General features: G+C 45.5%; 1 protein-coding gene across 9 annotated transcripts in view; it reads left to right on the forward strand.

Moving 5' to 3' along the window:
- ATXN1 (ataxin 1) overlaps positions 1–23,407 on the forward strand; it is a 403,499-nt gene that overhangs the window by 327,560 nt on the left and 52,532 nt on the right. The gene's annotated exons all lie outside the window — the stretch shown is intronic.

Raw genomic sequence — 23,407 nt, forward strand, 5'->3', positions numbered from 1 at the left:
TTCCTGCATTTCCCGTGTTTGATTTCTTTGCGCGGCTCCCTGAGAGCATTTGGAATTACAGATAATTTCCATCAGTGACGTGCATGACATCATGGTGGGCAGTGGGGAAACGGTGTCAAACCAGTATTAACTGAAATTGAAAGGCGGTCCGGTGAGAACTTAAAGGTGTTCTGGGATAAAATCAAAATATCATCTAGTTTCTTTCTATAGTCATTTAAGCATACGGCTAAAACTTTTTATTCTTATTGGTAATAGATGGCTCCACAGAGTAGAGACTCTGTCTTTATTCAAAAGTTGACTATTATGTTTTGTGTGCCTGCGACATACTTACTAACTCCGGGCAGGTTTATGTCTGTTCTGTGTGCCTCGGAGCGTGGACGCACATGCACCGCACACTCGCATCAGAGTCTCACTCCAGGGCGAGGCAGGGCTTGGACCTCGGATTCTTACCCACTGGCCACTCTGGTATCCTGAGACCCAAGTGAGAGGCTTGCTTCTGAGGATTAGCCATCCAGGACACCTTCCAAGGCCATGCAGTGGCATTAATGATCTAGGTGCTCAGTAAACACCATTAAAGGAAGGAATTGTCCTAGAATGAAACTGGGTGATTGGGAAAGCAATTACTATTAATATAGAACATAGTGTGTGTTTCTAGGCTGGACATCCTTCCCAGCCTGAACCATCAGCCTGTTGCTGTAGTCAGACCCCTGTGGCTAAAGGATGAGCTTGTAGAGCGGAAACACTGCTATTTCATAGAAAATGGATGAGAAAACTGGTGCTCGGAGGTGTGGGCATGTGTGTCGGGGGTTGGGGACACAACTTGACGACAGCCCGAGGCTTTGAACCTAAGGAAAGGACTGAGCTAAGCAAGCTTGTACCTTAAATCAATTGGGAGGTTAGTGGAAATGTCCCCTAACCCTGCATTGCACATGGCCTGTCAGGTCAGAGCTCTTGTGTCTAGTTAGGTTCTGGACCAGCAGGCTCACACCTGCCTATCACAGGGCTTGGAGAGACAGGCGGGCGGGACTAGAGCTCACATTCCTCCAGGGCACCTTCTGCTGGGAAATGGGAACGCAGAACGCGCCCAGTTTCTACAGGTGCACTTTCTCTGTTTCTTCTTTTTTTATTTCCCGTTTCTTACTCTGCTTAAAAGAACTCTCCAAGACAGGATTCCCAGGGTATGCCTTTCAGAGGTCATGTGGAAGCCAAACCCAACGGGCCTCCTCATTTGGCTGCGGAGGCATATATTAAGGAGAATTTTATTGGCTCCCCCTCCCCCTGCCCTGAACAGATTTATATTGATGCCATTAACCATCTGCTGCTCTGGATCCTATCATGGATGGACACTGACCAGCAAAAGCCAATTCAGCACGTATCCCCAAAACATTAACTTCTCTCTTTAATTTCAGTGTATAACTCCAGCATTTTTTAATCAGTAGGTGTTTAGAGCTCCCTTCAGTGTTGCTATGTTGTCATATTTAAGCTTTTTGTAAAACTATTTGTTTAACCATATTATCTATAATAATAAAAGCATAGTAGGCCAATTAGACCAGACATCCTTCCAGATGAAGCCAGGGCTGCAAAGGAAGCCCGGGTCCTGGGTGCCAGAGGGAAGCCAGTGCCGGCAGCCGGGGGAAGGAAGGCCTATTCTTGCACGAATTTCGTGCATTGGGCCTCTAGTTTTCTTTATACTTACTTCTTTATACTAAGAAGCCCTGAAATGCCATGTGTGTCCTAGGCCCTATAGACCGGCCATTCCTGGTGTCTGTATGTCCTAGATCCAGGAGGAGAGTTTTGGGGACAGAGGAGGATGAAGACGTGGGCAGAGAGGACACTGAGAAGGACAGTGTAATAAATGAACGGTGTCACAAAAGTGTAGCTTAAAGAGCTCGTCCACTCCCCCCCTTAGAAAAGGGAAGAAGCCTGATGTTTCAGCCAGGAAGCCATGGCCCAGGACTCCATCCTCTCCCCTGCCTTCGTGGGAGGCAGCACTGATGCCCGTGTGTTTGTGATTCTGGTGGGAGGCAGTGGTGTGTGTCCGAAGTTGAAGGTGTTCTGCTGGGTTTGTGATCTGGCCAAGTTCTAGTTCATGCTAACGTCCTAGTCTTTCTGAGTGTGTGTGTGTTTATGTTTATATCCATAAAAATGTATACACTCTTGCACATGTATTTAGGTATAATCAACAAGATGATCAAAATTCAAAACACTTTGAATAGATTTATTAGAAATAATTAATTTCAAAAGTTGAATTCGAACTGGATTCCAACCACCTCACTCATTTGGTTGGCAAGGTTTGGGATTTTGTAAACATTTTTATAGAGGTAAGATATCGTTTGATGTGGGGGAGCAGAAATACTTATCATGCATAAATCCGTAAGCAGCTTAGAAACTCTGAGGCCACGACTTGGACCACACAGCACTGCCCTCTTGCTCCTCCTGCAAGGATGAGACCCTGAGCAGGGCAGGGCGGGCTGAGGCAGAGGCAGAGGCCCTCTGCTCCTGCTCACTGTCAGTGAAGTGCAAGCTGAATGAATGAGAACAGGCGAGGCCTAGGCCCGTGTAAATGATTGTCACTTGAAAGGAGGAACAGCTTTCCTAGTTTGTCCCAGCTAAGCCTTGCATGCCTGCAGACTGACCCTGGGCAGCGGGAAGGCTCATAGGAATGCTTTACATTCTGTCTGCCTTTCCTTTTCTGTTGTTCTTGGCTTGTGCTCATGATGTTAACCAGAAATTTGCTATAAGCTAGTTGTCTCTAGTTTTTAAAAACAAGTTAGAAAAACCATAACATGTTGCTGGCCGATGCACACTGTCCCTGTTTTATGAAACTAGAATAAAGGGTGAATAAAAAGAAAGTCAGTAGCATGCATAGCGAATACTCTTAAGTTCTAGGGAAGTAAGTGACCAGCAAATATTAGACTTAGAAGCAAATAACTGGCAACACAGGGAGGTTTTATTTCTTTCATGTTGAGGGTCAACCAGTGAATTTGAAAATGTAAAAGCCTCCTAACCAGTTTGGCTCAGTGGATTAGAGCGTCGGCCCGCGAACTGAAGGGTCCCGGGTTCGATTCTGGTCAAGGGCATGTACCTTGGTTGCAGGCTCCATCCCCAGTAGGGTTTGTGCAGGAAGCAGATGATTGATGTTTCTCTCTCATCAATGTTTCTAACTCTCTATCCCTCTCCCTTCCTCTCTGTAAAAATCAATGAAATATATTTTAAAAAAAGAAAACATAGCAGCCTGAGAGTCTAGAATCAAGTGATCCCTGAGACAGAGCTGTTGGCCCTAAAGGGAGAAAACTGCTACACTCATGAGATTTAAGCATGGTACTTCTTTTTGCAACTTCTGAGAACTGAACAGTTAGTTAAAAGTCAACATTGATTATTTTCCTCTTTAACTAGAGATTCAAAGTGTTTCCACCAGTGGGCACTCCTCCTACTGGAGGCAGAATCTGCAGGGGTTGTTCTCCTTGATGATCTAATCTTTATACCATCTCATCTGCCCAACTACAAGTCTCAGCCGCAAGGGTCGCAGCCTAAAGCAGCCTCATTGCTGGATGAGCCATTACGCTGGCACCTACAGGGTTAAACTCTCATCAGGGTAATGTCCACATCCTCACCAGCTGCTGGGCTTGGGGAGAGAGTAGCTGTCCAAATAGTGACCACATGTTCCACAGGCCTCGTAAAAGAGAAATATGACCTCTGCTCACAAAATACACTGAAACGAGCTTCCTGTTTAGCAAACCAAACGTATTGTCCTGCTATTTTCTAGTTCTTTTCACCCCATTTTTTATGCTTTTATGAGACTCTGGCAAAGGTAGTAGAGGGAGAGAGCTCGAAAGTCCACGTTGACCATAGAGCTTCATCCAAGGATTTTCTTTCCTTCCAGACTTTTCTAATCAGTATCTTGCTTCTAATGAAACTCAGGGATGAGATGCTTTTTTTGGAATATCTTCCAAAATTAGATTATAGTTAGAACATCACATTTCTATAAAGTGAATGTTCATCCAGAAATAAAACTGCATCTATGTATCCAACAATATCAATAGATAGATCTAGATAGATGATAGATATTGAGTACCTTGACTTTTCAATTACTTTTTCAAAATATTATTATTTTGCTTCCTGATTTCTTTTTAAGTTTAATTGCTTTTGTTTCGGTTATTTTTCTACAAATGGCATGCTACTTGACTAGTAAAAACAATAAAAATATAAGAAATAGCCCTGGCTGATGTGGCTCAGTTGGTTGAGTGTTGTCCCATGCACCGAGAGGTTGCAGGTTCAATTCCCCATCAGGGCACATGCCCAGGTTGCCAGCGGGTGTGCGGGAGGCAGTGGATTGATGTTTCTCTCTCACATCCATGTTTCTTTCTCTCTCCCTCTCCCTTGCTCTCTCTCTAAAATCAATTGAAAAAACTTTTAAAAAGTCCACATCTATATGAAGTGAAGGAGATGCAGTCTGCTTGGAGAAGAAGATACTGAATTCTGTTTTGGGCACTTCTGGGCTTTCTTCAGATAGATAATCAGGCAAGATATAAGATATAAGAAGCTGAGAATGTGAATCTGGAGGTGAGCGGTGTGGCAGCCCTCAGGACAGAGATGAGGAGTTAAGTTCTGAGTGGATGAGGTCACCCAGAGAAAGTAGAGCCAGGTGATACAGACCAAGGACAGAATTCATGGTAGTAGAGGGGAAAACAGCAAGAGAGATGAAGGAAGAGCGGGCAGTGAATTAGAAAATTCATTAGTATCCTTCATCAAAATGTAAGGAGACCTAGTAACAGAAGGTGAGCTACAGGGACGCCTTTGGTCCCTGGGACGGAAGGCCCTCACTAAAGTCCAGTCCCTCTGCAGCCCTTGCCACAGGCTCACCCTCCTCAGCACAGAACCTTGTCCGGAGGGGAGGTGCAAGGATAACCCCAAGCAAAACAGTGCCCCGGGGGAAGCTTTCCCTGACGCCAAGAGTAGAAGTTGCCCAAGCTGACCAGTCCTGGGCCTTCTGGGACAGAGGCATCCTTCCCCATAGAGGCAGCCCCAAGCATTCGTGCAGGTGCCAAGAGGAAGGGACATTCCAAAGATGGAAAGCACCCCTTGCAAAAATAAAAAATAAAGCCACTTGCTTTCAAGGGCTTTTAACCTCGTAACTCAGCACATTAAAACTTCTGCCCTGTCCCCAAAGTCCGGCACCCCACCTCCAGGAAGGAGGGTGGGAACAATGCTCCACCCCCTGTGTGCATGCAGTTTCCTCAGACATTTTATTTCACTGGTGGTGGTAACCAAGGGTGGCTTAGGGGCATCTAAGCCCTCTCATAATTCCCATCAGACCCCCATTTTCATCAAGAATAATTGGTGATTTCTTCATCTTGTGTAAAGAGCAATGCAAATGTGACTTAAAAGGAAGCCTAATGAACTCCCCCTCCTCCTGGATTGTAGCCACACCCAGGCACGCCCCCTTACGCAGACCTTGAGAGCCAGTGCTATGTTTCAAGGATGAGTTTTTAAAAATCAATGGAAAACTAACAAATGCATGTGAAGTCTTTGTTTTAATATGAAGACTCTTTAAAATAACTTTCCCAGTCTTTTTAAAAAGGAAAGGCATTTTTATTTGTTAATCCATACCCAAGGATATTTTTTTCCCATTGATTTTTAGAGAGAGTGGAAGGGAGGAGAGAGGGGGAGAGGGAGCCAGAGAGAAAGTGAAACTTCGATGTGAGACACATTGATTGGGTGCCTCACACATGCACCCTTACCAGGGCCAGGGTTCGATTGAACCTGCAACCCAGGTACATGCCCTTGACCAGTAATCAAAGAATCAAACCCTTCGATGTGAGAGCCTGTACTCTAACCACTGAGAACACTGGCCAGGGCAGAAAGGACATTTTAATATCCCCCAAATGAGAATAATATAATCTCAATATAAATCATAGAAACTTAGTGTTATGATAAATTCACTATACATCTTTATTTTTCTTGGTTTTCCTGGGCTGGCCCTGGTTCTCAGATCAGCATATGGGAACTACTGGGTTAGAGTGTTAGCCAACAAAAATGGTCAAAATATCCCACTCTAGCAAGAATAGATCATGACCTTCTTTGAACCTTTCTCTGACTTGTAATTCTTAAATCTTTCTGGTGCCAAAATGAAGACTTCTTTCCCCTCCCTCTTAGACAGTAAGCTCTCTGAGACCAGTACACTAGGGTATTCTTCATATCTTCAGCACAGGGTCAGATATGAAGGAGTTGCACCCGGAATGTTTGATGAATGAGTAAATGTTCAGCAGTGGGCGGGGTGGGGGAGGGCTGTAGCTGCTGCTGTAGAAAAGATTAAGGAACCAGGAGTTCTTGTGTAAGCTGCCCACCTATGTGGTCACTGGAGAATTCCACCATTAGAGTAGGCTGAACAGGGATGCCATCAGCCAGCTACCCAGAACACCTGTATAGTCTGAAAGGAACTTAAAAACTGGTACCTTGAAGCAATAGATATGAGCAATTCGCCGTGTCATCCGGTTCTGGATATGTAGTGAGGAGAGAAGGGATTTTTGAATGAGGATAGAGGAGACCCTGCACAGAGCTGTGGGGATGAGCTACCTTTCCCTGCAAGGACAATAGGATGAGCGGTGGTCCCAGCAATGAACCAAGACTGAAGCCTGGGCTGGAGGGAACACTTTAAGGCAGGGGTGAGGAACCTTTTTTCTGCCAAGGGCCATTTGGATATTTATAACATAACTAGAGGCCTGGTGCACAAAATTCGTGCACTCAGGAGGGTCCCTCAGCCTGGCCTGCACCCTCTCGCAGTCCAGGAGCCCTTGGGAGATGTCTGACTGATGGCTTAGGCCTGGGCCTAAGCCGTCAGGCGGATATCCTTAGTACTGCCATGGAGGCGGGAGAGGCTCCTGCCGCCACCACTGTGCTCACCAGCCATGAGCTCAGCTCAGGGCTTCTGCCTGAGTGGCACTCCCCCTGTGGGAGTGCACTGCATTGAGCATTTGCCCCTGGTGGTCAGTGCATGTCATAGTGACCAGTTGTTCCACCATTTGGTCGATTTGCATATTAGCTTTTTATTATATAGGATTTGTGGGCCATACAAAATTACCAACTTAAAAATTAGCCCAGCCATAGCTAATGGATAGAGCATCTACCCCATGGCTGAGGGTCCTAGGTTCAATTCTGGTCAAGGGCATATACCTCAGTTGCAGGCTTGATCCCGGGCCCTGGTCGGAGAGTATGTGGGAAGCTACCAATCGATATGTCTTTCTCACATTGATGTTTCTCTCTCTGTCCCTTCTACTCAAAAAATTAGCCTGTTATACTTGGTCAAATATTTAATTAACTCACCCCTAATGACTTGGCAGGGCCAGACCAAATGACTCACCCCTAATGCTTTGGCATGGCTTAATGGGAGGTCAGACTGTAAAGAATTAATGCTGAGTGAGCAGAAGGACAAACGGACCTATGGGAAGGACTGGAGGGCAGGTGAAAGGGAAGCGTACCCAGTGTTGCTCAGACTTTACAGTGTGTGTGAGTCACTTGACCTTGTGGAAATGTGCGTTCTGTTTCCATTGCCTGGGTGGGACCTGAGGCTCCGCATCTCTAACAATCTCTCTGGTGACAAGGATTAGGTCATGGAAGGGATGGTATTGAGAGGGACTGGAAAGCCTGGGAACCTATTAGAACATCGATGGAAAATCCTGTGGCAGCTGCTTTTTTTCTGCCCCCTTCCTCTCCCCCCACACACACCCACCACAGCAGCACTGTTGACATTTGGGGCCAGTTATGTCTTGTTTGGGGTGGCAGGTGGGAGGAGGGGGTGCTGTCCGGCATCATAGGATGTTAAGCAGCATCTCTAGCCTCCACCCCCTAGTTTCTGGTACCCCACATACACACACTATTTGTGCCAACCACAGATGTCTTCAGACATTGCCAAATGTCCCTTGGGGTTCAAAACTGCTCCTGGTGGAGACCTGTAGGTTAGAGGGAGCATTGAGTCACCCCCCTCATGCACATTTACCTCCTGTCTTCTGGAACCATGAGGCAGAAATGGCTTTCCTCTGATTTATATGCTTAGAATACAACACACTCTTCACTAGCGCAACCTTTAGAAATGCCGAGAGGTATTTGCTTTTCATTTGACAGCTGATCACTTGAGAGTGTCCTCAGCACAGACCAGCATCTCGCCCCCCCCCTTCCTTGCAGTTCTGGGGGAACAGTAGGGAAATGCCTTTCCAAGAAAATGTTGGCTAAGTAACCTAACATCATTTTAAGTCATCACGACACGCCCACCCACAGTGCGCGATAAAATGGAAACTCCATGATCTGTTCTCAGGATACTGTGTTAGCATTTCACTGACGACCTAACAATTTCTTCGTGTCCATCCACCACCACATTCACTTTTCTAACAGCCTCTAAATGTTTCCCAGCTCCAAGGCCAGTCAAGTGACAATCTCAAAAATCCTGACAGGGATGGGCGGGTTTGCTTTTTGCCGTTGTTATAGTTATTTCTTCTTAAAGTGTTGAGAAAACATCTTGAGGTTTTAACCCCGGCTGGAGTCTCAGGCCGAAACAGTTCAGCAGCCTGCACTTCACTTGTCTTCCAGGTGCCTATGCGTGCAGGGCCCGAGGCCCATGGTCCAATCAGTTAAACTTCTCTGAAAGCCAAAGAAAACTCAGGTCCAAACAGGGTTAGTCTCAGGCTGAAACAAAAATGTACATCGTGTTGAAAAGGCTTCTCCAAGTGCTACAGTTAATAAGCACTGTTGTGTTTTTACTGGAAAAGCGTGTATCTAGCCAAGCATTCTTCACATTTTTCCCAGGATTTAGTCACAAAATCAGTTTAGACATATTGCAAGGATGAAATGTGTACATATCTGATAAAGGGCAATGGTATTTTTTCTTTTCTGCTGTATAGCTCCCTGAAGGGGAAAACAAACACACACACACACACACACACACACACACACGTGCACTTATATATGTGGTTTGTTTTCCCCCTCATGAAGTGTGTACCTATGTGTGTAAAACAAAACACAGACATATAAACACAGATGTGAATGTATATCCACTTTCACCACTGAGTACAAGAGCTTCTTTATTCACTATTATACTTCTACTTAGATTTAAATGGGATGCCACAGACCTTTCTCCTGGATTTTAATAACTTAGATCCAACGTGCAGAACACTTCCTAATCTTGCCCACATGTCTACACTGTCTTCAGAACTTCAGTCGAAGTGGCCTTGGATTTGATTTATTTGGAACAGCAGTGTAGACATGGATTCTGTGCGTGGTCGGGAAGGGACCAGGGCTGTGGGGTCTTGTCCATAAATGCAGGCATGAGGGCATCATCCTCGGCTGCATCGCTAACCAAAGGAAGGAGAAAAATGTACCCAATGTGGACTGTTGCAAAAGTTCCCATTTTCAGAGCAGATTGGCCTGAAGGTAATAATCTGTGGTGGAGGCTAATGGGCGCTGGACTTGGATTCTGGGTTTGAGTTCTGGCTGTGCAACTTACTGGGTGTGTGACCTTGGACAGGTCACCTAATCACATTCCTCATCTGTGAAATGAGGATAATGAAACTCAATACAGTGGTGGTCATGAGGACTTAATGAGATAAGTCCTCCAAATATGTGAACCTTCTGAAGGATCTTACAAATGCAAAGTGGTATTTTTTCCGGCAGATACTATTCTTGTACAAGTGCTTGCTAACACACCCCATTACATTTCTGAGTCAAACTAACTTTGGTAACAGATCATGGAAACAGTAAATCAGGGGGAGATTAATGGGACGCTCTGGGCCAGCGATGACTTGGCGCTGTGTGCCTGCGCACGCAGTGATGGAAAGTGCACTCAACCTGCGCATCTACCTTTCAGAATCCTAGTTCTGGTCTCCCTGAGAAAAAGCTAGACCAAATGGATGCATAGCGTGCTGACAAAAGCTTAGCTGCTGGCGTGGGCATAGCAGAGGTTCTGGTGCATAGCCTGCTGGTGTATGTGATGTAAATACTCCCATAGCGATGGCCAGTTTTCCACTGCCAACATCACCGAATGTGAGGTTGGGAGGGGATGTGCCATAGCTCGCTGTTACACCGTATTTCCACTATGCAAGTGGGTGTAAGTAACTTCAACTATCCAGGTCATAGTAGAGTAAAATAACTAGGGAGTGGTGTGTCTTTAATATGATTTGTGTAACTGTAAGTTTGCATATTTTAGTTTTTATTAATGGCTGTGTTTAACACTTGGCTCACAACTTGAACAACCAGCTCTTGCTGGCCGGCACAAGCTGGCTCCCACATGCCACTGTTTCTCATTGGCTACGTGAAGGCACAGAACTGCGCCATGAATCAGCAGGTTCAGGACCGTCCTGGAAAACCAGCGTGGAGAATGCAGCCATCAATGGATTTTTATTTCTGTGGACTTTGGATGAGCTGTCTGTGCTTGGTCCCACATTTCCTCCTGTGTTCCCTTCGGCTAACAAAATGAGTATCGGCTCATGAGAATGGGTCATGGATCTAGTTATTAGGGTTAGTATTTGAAATTGTTTCAACTTTTTAATTATTTTAAAGATTCTAAAGACTTAAAAAGAGCAGAATTTTATAGTATCTTATTGTGGTCATTAAGAAAAAAATCTAGAAAATATTCCCAAAGAGAAGAATAATGTTTTTCTCTTAGCTATCCTAAATGCTCCGAGAGACTGTTGGGGCACAAAGGTTAAAATTTAGCCCTTCTATGGAACATGCTGGAAAGGGGACCTCCTAGTGACCTGCACCTCCTTCCATAATCAGGTGATTCCTTATGTCTGACCAGCCACATTGCAGTGGTGGAAAATTTGGGAATCCTGACTGGGAACACAAAGGAAAAAAAAAGTTGTAAAGGCAGCCTCTATGATCAAAAACATTAAAAGATCAAAAAGCAAATGAAACCAGTATTTTAGATACTGAATTATTAACTTACTCCTAGATGTGTTTCAGGCATTGGGCTTATTTTGAAGAAGTTTGTAAGAAGGCTACAAAACTTATAGACCCATGATATTTGGGCCAAGCATAGTTTGGGGGGCAGGGGGAGGGAGAGTTGGAGGAGTTATAGGAAAAGGAATGGTTTCACATCAGAACCCCACATTGAAAATGTATTATACTTTCTTGTAGGTTAATTGCCAAAAAGCGTATTTTAAAATTCGGTCCCATATGCAACCCAAATATTGCATTTTGTTTTTCTGAGAAGGACGTAGGACATGAATGTCATGGGCCAGATTTTCAGACATGCTGGTTGTCTATTGTCAATCTGGTAGATGTATTTTCAGGCAAATAATGTGTCAGTGTCAAGCCTTTTAAAATAAAACAACTTGCCATATTTCTCCTATCTGATCATTGGTAAGTCATGTGCTGTTTATGTGTTGGGGAAATATGTGGTCTTTTGGTAGTTCTAAAAAAGAAAGTTTTCTTCAAGCAAAAAAGAAATGTCATATGGTATTGTTTTGTTTATTAATTCACTCAGATAAAATTTTGTAGACTCTTAAAAGAAAATGGTTCTTACTTCTATTTTAGTGTGTTTCCATTCAGGGGAGCCATGAGCTCGCTGTGGCAGTGACTCTCATGTTTCTAGGGGCCAGCACCTGGAGGTTCCCCGACCCCACTCTGAGTTTCTGATTTAGCAAGTGGAGGTGAGACCTGAGGCCTGAGTATTTGCATTTCTAACAAGTGTCCAGGTGATCATGATGCTCCTGGCCCTGAGGACCACACTTTGAGAACCACTGATAATTTTTTTATTCTTTATTGATTGAGGTATTACATATGTGTCCTTATTCCCCCATTGCTCCCCCATCCCCCAGTTCATACCCTCTCCCCCCTAGTGTCTGTGTCCATTGGTTATGCTTATATGCATGCATACAAGTCCTTTGGTTGATCTCTCCCCCCTACCCCCACCCTCCCCTGCCTTCCTTCTGAGGTTTGACGGTCTGATTGATGTTTCTCTGTCTCTGGATCTGTTTTTGTTCATCAGTTTATGTTGTTCATTATATTCCACAAATGAGTGAGTTCATGTGATATTTATTTTTCTCTGACTGACTTACTTCGCTTAGCATAATGCTCTCCATGGATGCTCTCCAGGTCCATCCATGCTGTTGCGAATGGCAGGAGTTCCTTCCTTTTTATAGCAGCGTAGTATTCCATTGTGTAGATGTACCACAGTTTTTTAATCCACTCATCTGCTGATGGGCACTTAGGCTGATTCCAAATCTTAGCTATTGTAAATTGTGCTGCTGAGTTCCCTGTAAATGTTGGAGAACAGTATGGAGTTTCCTCAAAAAACTAAAAATGGAACTCCCATTTGACCCAGTGATCCTACTTCTAGGAATATATCCCGAGAACCACTGATTTTTGAGGTAAAGAATGCGTCAGGAAAATGACCAGCCAGTCAGTAAACTTAGGATGGCCATTAACAGCACATTAGGCATTCTGAATTCTAAGAGGGAAGGACATTAGGCCATCTTAAAAACAATTTATGATTGGCAGTTTCTGTCTGCAGGCTTCTCCTAAGCTCAGTCCTAGCGTACGTTTCAGACTAAGTTGCTTCTGTGTCCATGAGTGTCAGCTGGGGAGACCAAGTTCTGTCTTTGCGCTTGGCAACCTCCCCCCATGCCCTGTCTCTGCTGTTAACATTGGCATTTCCCCCAGACTGAGTAGCCTGAGAGCAGCCATCTGAAAAGAAGGCAGCAAGGTTACTGGTGATGGCGCGAGAGTGGCATTTCCACTGCCAGCCAGGCAGGCGGTTTCCGCGTGTTCTGATCACTCTGGAGGGATCCCATGCTTCCTTTGGGGAAGCAGTTTTCTGCCTGAGCGCTGCTTCTCCGCCTCCGTGCCCCTCCCACTGAAGTCATCCCGCAGAGCCTGATAACTGATGCTGTTTTCCCTCCAGGAATCATTCCTGGGCTTTTGTGGGGCAGGGATGCTAGGCCGGCAGAGGTTCCAATGAGGGGTGCTAGCATCTCCTGTCTGGGATGCTGGGCCTGAGGGTACAGAAGTAAGAATCTAAAGGGAAGAGAGGCCTGGAGGCCGCAGTAAAGCAGTAGTCAGGGGGCCACTGCACACCCACCTGCCGTGTCAAGGGGGTAAGGCTGGTTCAGAGGACGCGTTGCTTTTTGAGAGCTTTCCAGAGCCTTCCAGAGCCAGCATGCTTCCTGGAAACTCCTCTGATGCTCATATGGTCAGACTCCAGCATGACAGTCAGGGAACCTACACTTTAACTGATACCCTCTGTGGGGAGGAACAGGTAGCAAATTCACGAATCATAGTTAAACTCCAGTTTCTCCCGTCACAGACAGACATGTTATGTTCACAAAGTGGATCCCAAACCTCGCTGATCAAAATCTTATGGGGGATTTTTGGAATGCCATTTCCTTTGCACCAACCCAGACACTTTGAGTTCCCCAATTGATCGGGGATGGCTGCAAACCTGTGTTCACTGTAAGATGTGCTGGTGATTCTGATGGGTAGCCGTGCTGGAGAACTTCTGGTGGATCCCTGCCTGGTTTTCATGGTGATGGTTATGTGGCTGCTGTGTTATAGGGAATTCAAAGAAAAGTTTCTTTTTAAAAGAAACACAGTAAACCACAACTATAATAATGTTGATGTGAATAGGGTTCTCTCTCGCTCTCTCTCTTTTTTTGTTTTTTTGTTTTTTGTTAATCCTCACCAGAGTATATTTTTCCCATTGCTTTTCAAAGAGGGTGGAAGGGAGAGAGGGAGGGACAGAGAGAGAAACATCAACATGAAAGCGACACATTGACTGGTTGCCTCCCACAGGAATCAAATGTGCGAATCTTCATTACTCGGGCCAATGCTCTAACCACTGACCCACACCAGCCAGGGCTGAATAGTGTGCTCTTCTTTTCAAAAGGCCTTTAGGAACATGATTGATGTTCCTCACCAAGTTCCTGAGAGGTAGGTGACAGGACATGTAGTATTGGCTCCATCTTACAGCAGAGATGCTGCCACGGAGTGGAGCCAGAACGAGGTCCCATCCTCCCTGTTACCTGTCGCGTGTGCTTGCCACTCTGCCATCTCCGTTGCTTGCTATTGCATGTGTGTGTTTGTTTGGGGCACTTTGAGTCTGGTCACCTTGCATTTCATGAATAGATTACTGCACTACTATGGGGTCACTGGGGCGTAAGTGGAGGCGGAGAAGACAAACAGAAAACAGATGGAAGCTAAGGTACACCCAAGGGGCCTCACAGCCCAGGCTCTAAACTGGGGAGCAAGGCCAGAGCTCCTCTCGTGCAGGGCTGGGTGCTTATGCATACATACAGCATCTAAAGAGCAGCTCAGTCCAGGAGAGGAAGTTATTTGCATGCATACCATTCAAAAATGTACAAAGAAATGTATGCACGATTACAAAGGTCACAGTGGAGTCCAAGGTCCAGGCCAGGGAGGGTAATAGCAATCATTCAGGAAGGTGATAGGCAACAGATATGGAAGAGACAATAAACAGAACACCAGAGCTCAAAGGTAAGAATTTCCATTGCCAGAAGTTCTTGGGCAGTAAAACAAGAGTTTGGGGTTATAGGTCAAGAATCCCATCATCATTGAGAACTGGCATGAGGTGAATGTGAGTCTGCAGGTTGTGGCCAGCTGCTAAGTCCAGAAAGCTCAGGTTAGCCAGACATTATCCTATATAATAAAGAGCTAATATGCTAATTAGACCAAATTGCAGAATGACCTTCTGGATGAAGCCAGGGCTGCGAGGGCCTACACTTGCACGAATTTCATGCATCGGGCCTCTAATATATATATAATATATATATATGCTTTGTTACATCCCGTTGAACAAGCCTCACTTTCCTTATCTGTAAAATAAGGAGTTGGCAAATTAATAGTCTGTGTACAGTCCTAGCAGCAAGGAAATCTATTGGCAAATGAATAGCAAGTGCAGTGAGCCTGTGAGAGGGCTGACAAGAGGTGTGTGTATTCAGAACTCTTTAACACTGACCCTGGGTCACTGGAACTATTGCAAGTGGCACCTCCTTCTGTGGGGAAAGGATTGAGCAATTAGTCGCAGCACAGTGGACACACCACCAGACCATGAGCCCCGTCATCTGGAATAGAACGAATGCGGGGCCCATGTTAGTCAGGGGGCTCCTGAATGTTTAGATGCCTCCCATTGACCCTCTTATCTTGGCTGCTGTTGTGTTCTTATTCTCCAGAAGAAAAATGAACAGAAGGTGGATCCCAATGCTAGCTTGTTATCTGCTGTGTGCTTCTTGTAGTGAAAGGATTGCCGGTAAGCTTAGAAACCAAGACTACTGCCTCCCCTTCATTCATTCAGTATCTTTACAATCTAGAGGAGACAAGAAAAATAAGGGCTCTCAGACAGAAGCAAGTAAAATAAAATTGGGAAGCAGGTCTACAGTAAATGCGGTGTGCCGCGCCTGCCACTCGGCGCTCCTCCTGCCATTGCTCCTGGAAATGTGTGCCTGTGTGGAAATTTTCCATGTATTCACTACCAAGGCATGCTAATGTCTTCCTCATTCAGGCACATCAGGCTCAGGAAAAGAGAAGGACAATGATTAATAATTAAGTAAATGAAGCATGGGTCAGATGGGCAGTATTAAGAAAGAGGAAGAGAAATTCTCTTGTCCTGTCATTGAAAACAAAGATGGTGATAGACCTTTCTTACAATCATGTGTCCAGGGCTTACTTGCATATACACTATTATTTCATTTTGTCTTCACAGCAAACCTGTGAAATAGCTCTAGATGCCTAGATTACAGATAATCTTAAATTAGAAAAGCTTAGTAACCCATAAGCAGAGGCATGAGAATGCTACCCCAAACTACTCGAGGTCATGAGCATTCCACCAGCTGGGCTTTGTGGCCTCCCGATGCCTCATGTTTTCCTAATTCCATTCAATCGTGTCAGCTCTCTGCTATGGTCTATAAAATGCCAACAAAAATCACTTGTGAAATTCCCAGTGGTAACAACATCAGATTCCCTTTAAAAGATACATACTAGACCCTTTCTAATATATTTAATTTGAAGTAGCAGAATTTCCCAGAACCCAAGTTCAAAAGTACACCTCCTTGTGGTCTTGGGTCTTGGGAGAGTCCACACATCTTATGTAAACTCATGAAAACGGTTTAAAGTTGAGGGCTCCGTGTGATCTGAAAGGGATGGATGTTTTAGTTCTCAGCATAACTATTCTAACTTCTACCCCAAAGCAAAAATGTTAAAATACCTAGTGCTGCTCAAAGGGGGGAAAAAAACCACTGGAGCTTCCATTATTTCCAGGAATTTATGGTTTTGTGTGAAAAATTACTCTCAGGAGACTTGTATTTTGGTGGCTGAAGCCTCGGCAAGAAGTCAGTCAGATGCACATCCTGAGTTGTGCACCGTTGCTGTTGATGGGATGCTCCCGGGACAGCAGCTGAAGGCACCGCACGGGACCTGCAGTCTCTGTCCCCGTGGCTACAGGTCCTTTGGTTTGGAGATTCCATCAGTGGTCCAGGCTCTGCCCAGCTCTCCGGCATCGTCACGCTCCCCTGTGCATACCAGGATCATTGCCCCACATGAAAACTAGGTTCGTTGTTCAATGGTTAAGTCTGCACTTGGGGTTCGAGGAACCTGGGCTCACACCTTGTCTCTCCACTCATTGGTATGTTGCTTTTTCCTCTCTGCATGAGTTTGTTCATCTGGGAACTTAAAAAAGTACCTACCAAAGGTGGTGTTGTGAAGATTCAGTTATGTATTAGATGGCACCACCTGGCATGCAGTGGGTACTCAATAAATGTTCGCTCCCCGTATTACTATTGCAGACATCCCCAGGTATAAGACCCTGACAGAGGATGTCTGATGACCTGATTAGATATTTTATGTTGAGAGAAGAATTAAACACAAAGGGACCCTGCCATCTGTTTATAAGATGTTTGAACTGCTTCATTATGAAGCAGGCAGGGCAGTCCTCAGCTACCAACACTCTCTTGCTCATTAAATACAATTAGCATCCCTGGTCTGTCGCTGTCCCTACTTCTAGCCATGTCCCCGGGTTATTGCAGCAATCCAGAATGCCCCATTCCCCCTCAGATGGCCCTGGGTTGAGAATCACTGGCAAGCATAGTTTGAGCTCGACTCTGACCCTAAGTAGCGGAGCACCACCTCTGCCCGTGGCCAATAGAGAGATCTTATTTTCTGAGCGTGTGAGGGAGAAGTTCCGGTCTCTCTCTCTTGTCTGTTTCCTGCAGCACTCAGACATGTTCAGGGATCCATAGGGGCCATAGCCGGGCTTTCTGATGACTCTGCGGGAGCAACAGTGACTGAGGGAGGGAGGCCTTGCTTCGGCTGCATCTGTAGGCGTGTTCTGTGAGCAGGACTCTTGGTTAGTTTGGGTGGTCCATGCCCACCATTGAGCCATTGACCTACCTAATCACTCTGCAATTCAGCAATTTGCTTGACCCCCTTATTCCAGAGGCACTTATTTAACAAGCTAACATTTATTGTATGTCAGGTGCTGTTAGATACATCATACTATAACAACTAAGACATGGCCCTTGTCAGCAAAGTAACGCATGGAAAACAGGTCTCTGTAAAGGGATCTCAGGGGTGGTATTCTGTTCCCACTTAGAGGCGTTCAGTCTCTGAGCCTAGGGACCAAGGCTAATTGCTCTTTCTATACACCATTTAGACCTGAGGTGTGTTTCTTTATTTCTTCCCTTTTGGCTCTCACTGTACTCCTTAGAAAGAGTGTTTCTCCCTCACCAGGAGCCGTGGGCAGTGCCAGAGACGCAGCCCAGGTGGCGGGTGCAGCAGGACTGGCTCGGGGGCTCCCACAACATGGCGCACATGTGCTGAATAGTCCCAGATTTCTCTCTGTTTCTTTTATGTACAAGTTTTAAGATGATGAGAGCTCTGTCTGATCCGAACAGGGATGTTGAAGTTCTCAGCATAACTATTTTAACTGTCTTGTGCCTTTGCAAATATGTTACAGTGTTCTGAGCCACCGCCAGCCCTGGATTCCCATTTCTCGTGGTTAAGGCTGTCGCCGCTCCCCGGCAGTCTGCACGGCAGAAGCGGGAGCAAGCGAGGAACTAGGTGGAGACCTCCTCACAGCGGAATGCTGTCTGCTCGGGAAGGGCGGGGTGGCAGGAGGAGTGATTGATGGGAACTTAGTGAAACAACCGTCACTTAAATATTTTTGCATAGATTCCTGTGGCTTCTTTGCCAGAAAATATAATAATGACAATGCAATCGTGCAGACTGCTGTAGAGGCTGGAATGTGCCGTGGCGGGTGAGGATTACTGCTGTTCTCTTACCCCAGGCATCTGTCTGAACCTAGAAATTCTTTATCTTGGGGAAGATTAATAGCCTTCAGGGTGAAGGAGAGGACAGAGACCCTCCCCGGGAGCATGACAGGGATGGCGGTTGGTGATAATCAGATGAATGGACGGGCCCTGTATCAGGAGGGAACATGTGTTTGGGATTAGCATGTTATCGGGGAAATGTTTGCCCTTATCTTCTTCTTTGAATAAGTTACAAGCTATTTTTCTTCTTTCATGAAGGCAGAGTAGTAATTCAGAAAATGTTGATATCTTGTCAGATGGAAAAAGTTATTTTTGTGTGTCTATTCAAGTTGCCAAATCAACTGATGTGTACTGAGTGTCGACTGTGTGTAGGGGATTGGAGAGAGCCTTCAATGCCAACTTTAACATTTTTAATGTTACCCTGGAGCGAAAATGGGAAATGGAACCCTGGGTTAGAGGGAAGCTGTGACATTGTTTCTCCTGTTCCCTCTGTGTGAATGACATGTGCTCTCTCGCAGTGCCAGGAGCCCCCCTCCCTCCAATGCGCCCATGCCTCGCCATCCTGTAACCCCGGTGTGCACTGCCTATGTGGTTTCCCTCCCACCTGGCTCCTCTGCACCATCCTCCCTGCCCCTGCATCAGGGCAGACCTCATGATGCCACGATGGCACTGGAGCAAGATCCTTCTCCCTGCCTGGAAAACTTGGTCCCTTCCCATCATCCTCCACCCTGTCACTAGAGTGACCTTTTTAGTATGAAAATGACCCTGCTTAACCCTTCAGAGGTTGTCCATGGTCTTCAAGAGATGTCTTGGGGAGGGAGGTTCACTGCCTCCCTCCTCCCTCCTCTCCTGACACCTCATACTGTACACCCCGGATGTAGCATGCTCCCTTATGTGACTCCACGTGCTCCTTCCCTGATCCAGAGCGATTTTCTCCTTGGTTTCATATGTAGTAATTCCTGTGTCTTCTCCAAAACTCAACATTGCTGTGACCTCCAAGGAGCCCACCCTGCCTTCTCCCTCCTGGTAGGATTTTTGCTGTTCTCTCGGATGTGTCTGCACACTGGGTACTGAGCTCCTTGAAAGCAAGAACTGCGTTTTAGATCTTCTAGTTCAAGTGTCTGGTACAGTTTGGCAGCCAGTGAGCACTTACTCCATGAAGGGATACAGTCTGCAGGTTAAACAGAGGTGGGAATGGATATGAAGAGATGTCACACACTCTGTCTCTCGCCATCGGTGCCATTGGTGCTATCTCACATCTCTTGGTCACACCATTCCACGAAGGCCGCACACTATTTCCCAGAGAACCTCTGGGGACTCACCCCATGACCACTTTTCTATCATGGTTCTCTTTTCATGGGGTCCATGCCCCAAACAACCAATGGGGGAGGATTTTTGAAAGCTTCGATTGTCGTGGATACATGGAGAGAGTCAGAAAGGGTGGATGTGTCTGAAGAAGCATAGATTCAGCTTTCTGGTAGTGAAAGATTAAATCATCTTGTCATTCAAACTGTGGTATCAAAACATCGTTATGTAAATTGCAATAGGGCAGATGAACCCCTGAATTACCTGGGATGCACAAAGTAGAATTTAAGACCTAGTCTAGAGAGAATACAGCCCACATACCTCATGACCTGGGTGTGACCATTTGAAAATTGCTGGTACGGATTGGCATTTGCTGATGTTTTGTTCACAGATTAAAGTCGCCACAGGTTCTTTCTTTAAATGGAGAATTCCTGTATTGACCCTAATAGTGACGTGAAGTATCCTGTAGCTGTCACTGTGTTAACAGCCTTTAGTAAACAGGCTAATGTTTTATTTGTGTGCTAGCACACTGGCCGTTACTCCACTGGCCAAAGAGTAACCCAGGTCCAACCAATTCCCTTGGGTCTCAATCCGGTCATCCACTTGGGTCAGGAAGGCAGTGTCTTACTCATGTCTGTGCCAGCTGAGTGCCTGGAATTTAGATGTTAAATGAATAAATTGTTGCGGCAAAGCTATTAGCAGAATGATCTAATGACCTTAAACAGGGGAGTGTGTGTGTAAGCAACTTATATTTTAAGAATTATGTTTTAATAAGTAGTGAATTGAGTATAAATCCAATAGTAATTACCATTAATAATGGATGAAATATTTTGAGCATTTACTATGGGCACCAAGCTCTACTGCCTCTCGAAGTAAGTGAAAGACTAAATTTTATAGGTTAAAAAAAAAGGAAATATAATGAAAAGTGCACTTAGTGGCATTCAGAGCTCAGGAGGAGTGAGTTTGGGATGACCTAGTGTTCATCCATAGAAGTCCTCCCAGTTCTGTTTGCACTAGGCCACAAATAAAAGAAAAACCTACCAATTCTAAACATTAGCAGTCCCCCCCTCCCACACCACCTCGGGTGGACTAGTCTGCGCTTGCTCAGCCTGCTATCTCTGGTGAGGTCAGAAAGGTGAATGATTAAGAATGATTAAGCTTTGGTTAGGCCACATTGCTTCCCAAGGGAAAAGGCAGTGAACAGTGGATGGGCCTGAGAGCGGCCAGGGCGGGGCCTGTGAGGGGCGGAGGGGGGGGGGGCGGAGAGATGGGAGGTGAGAGGAGGCACAATTGCACTGTGAGGTGGCAGCTGGGGAAGAGAAGTGCAGAAAGGCTGTTTGGAAGACTTTCTGTGCATGCTGCCATGTAGTGGTTCCACATCCTCCCCGCCATCCCTGCTCCTGTCTACCCCTGCTCTCCATGTCTCTCCAGAAAACTTCCGCCAGGACCTAAGTTGATGATTCCTTTAGGAGGGACACATGATAGAAGACCTTTGTCCACCTGTACATGGGCCACAGTGACAAACATGGGAAGTCAGTGCCTTCTGCAGCACGGAGGAATGGAAACTGGAAAGCTACTGTGCAAGAGTTTTGTATTTTTAAAATTTAGGGTTTAGCTCAGCCGGAGTGGCTCAGTGGTTGAGTGTCGACCTATGAACCGGGAGGTCATGGTTTGATTCCCAGTCAAGGCACATGCCTGGGTTGTGGGTTCAGTCCTCAGTAGGAGGCATGCAGGAGGCAGCCAATCAATGATTCTCTCTCATCATTGATGTTTCTATCTTTCTCTTCCTCTCCCTTCCCTTCCTCTCTGAAATCAATATAAATATATTTTTAAAAAATATGTGTTTTAATAATAGTTTAAAAATTCCTGTCCTCTCACCCTAGCCTCTTGGTATTGTTAATTTTCTTACTTAACCCTGTTTCCAGAAAAAGCGAAAACTACCAAGGGAATTCTTCATTCCTCACTGGGTAAAATTACTAGTAACAGCCAATTACCAATTAGTGGAGTCTGAATTCCATTCTGTATAACTCTATAAATCATTTTGAATAAACTTTCATTCTGTACAACTCAATATTTTAAAGCTGTAAGTGTAGTGTAGACTTATCAATATAGAAATGTCAGTGGCTCTCAGATCAAATGCTTTAATAGTAATACTCCATACCTGTGTGACACTGGGAACTTCTCAACCTAGTGGGATGTTTGCAACATACCTGAGAAATAGGGGAGTTGTTGTAATGCCTAGTCCGATAACCTGATGATAGAGTTGTTCATGCTGGGAGAGGCAGCCCAGGGCACTGCACAGTGCACCTGTCTTTAGCTTTCAGTATGAATTCTGTAGTTTGGGTGACTTGGCACCATGTGTGCTGAGAGGAATTGAGTGGTGTTGCTATCATTACATGATAACTGAATTCCAGCTGCTGGATGATGAAGTCATTCCTTCACACGGGAGAACGCTGCATGCCTGCATTAGTTTTTCAGGGCTGCTGTAACCAAGCCCACAAACTTCACAGCTTAAATAGCCAGAATGTATTCTCTCACAGCTCCGGTGGCTAAAAGTTCAAAATCAAGGCGTCAGTGGGGCCATGTTCTCTGCAGTCACCAGGGAAAGGGCTGTTTCAGGTCGCTCTCCTGGCTTCTGATGGTTCCTTGGCTTGTGGCAGCACAACTCCAATCTTCCCTGTGTGTGTCTGTCTCCAAATTTCCCCTTTTTATAAGGACACCAGCCATAATGGATTACCCCCCCCCCCCCCCACTCTGATATGAACTCATTTTAACTAATTACATCGCAACAATCCTAATTCCAAATACAGTCGCATTTTGAGGTGCTGGGGTTAGGACCTCAACTTATGAACTTGGGGGGTAGAGACAATTCAACACATAACAGTGCCTCCTAAGTGATAGTTTGGGGGATCAGGCCGAGTCTAGCAGCCCTGCATTCAACATAATCCTTGTTTGGGGAAATGAATGTCAACATTCATTGATTTCAGGGAACAGAGCCCTCTGGAGTCTGTGATGTAACCTCACCCTCTCCTAAGAGCTATTTATGGCCTACAAGCCTGTGAACATTTGAGTGCTCATGTACAGAGAAGATAATCAGCCAGACAGATTTCTACACCCACTTCAGAGCCCTCATGTGGATCAGTCACCCACCCAGAGCAGCACATTAGATTTGACATCTGAAATGTGTCTGGCATTTTCAGGTAGCAAAGCCTTTAAAACATATCATATGGATGCCAATTTCTTACTCTCTCCCTGAAAGAGCCCAAACACAGAGTCCCAGACATAGATACCATATACTATCTGGCCCTCAGTTAACTCATCTGAAAAATGGGCCTAATGCCAATCTTTCCACATTCCTGTGGATAATAAAGGGAATGATGTATGTGAGCTTTGTGAGTGATAAAGTGATATGTAAGTAAAAGGTATGTTGTTGTGATGACACAAGCACTATATGAGTTAGGACAGGCCAACAGAGAGGCAGTCATAGAAGTAATGTTCTGAGTTTCTTCCTAGGCAGGAGTGGGCAAGTCATGCCTATGCAGGAGGTAGAATTTGACCCAAGCTTTGAAGACCAAGGTCATCAAGATAGTCAGAGGGAAGGAGACTGGCAATGGGCAAGGAGCATGTGTGTGAGGGGCATAGTGGGCAAGCCCTGTAGCCAGAACAGAGAGCTAATTGTGCTGAGTTGCTCTAACAAATTGGTACTTAGAGTTCAATTTCTCAGTTGAGCCAAATTGTTTGTCTTTTACATATACGTGCTGTGACTTATGATGATGCTTCATTATAACAAAGCTGCACCTCATCTAGACATAGGAAGTCACTTGCCATTCCCC

The sequence above is a fragment of the Myotis lucifugus genome, unplaced genomic scaffold, assembly GCF_000147115.1.
Source record: "Myotis lucifugus unplaced genomic scaffold, Myoluc2.0 scaffold_95, whole genome shotgun sequence".
Classification (NCBI taxonomy): Eukaryota; Metazoa; Chordata; class Mammalia; order Chiroptera; family Vespertilionidae; genus Myotis; species Myotis lucifugus.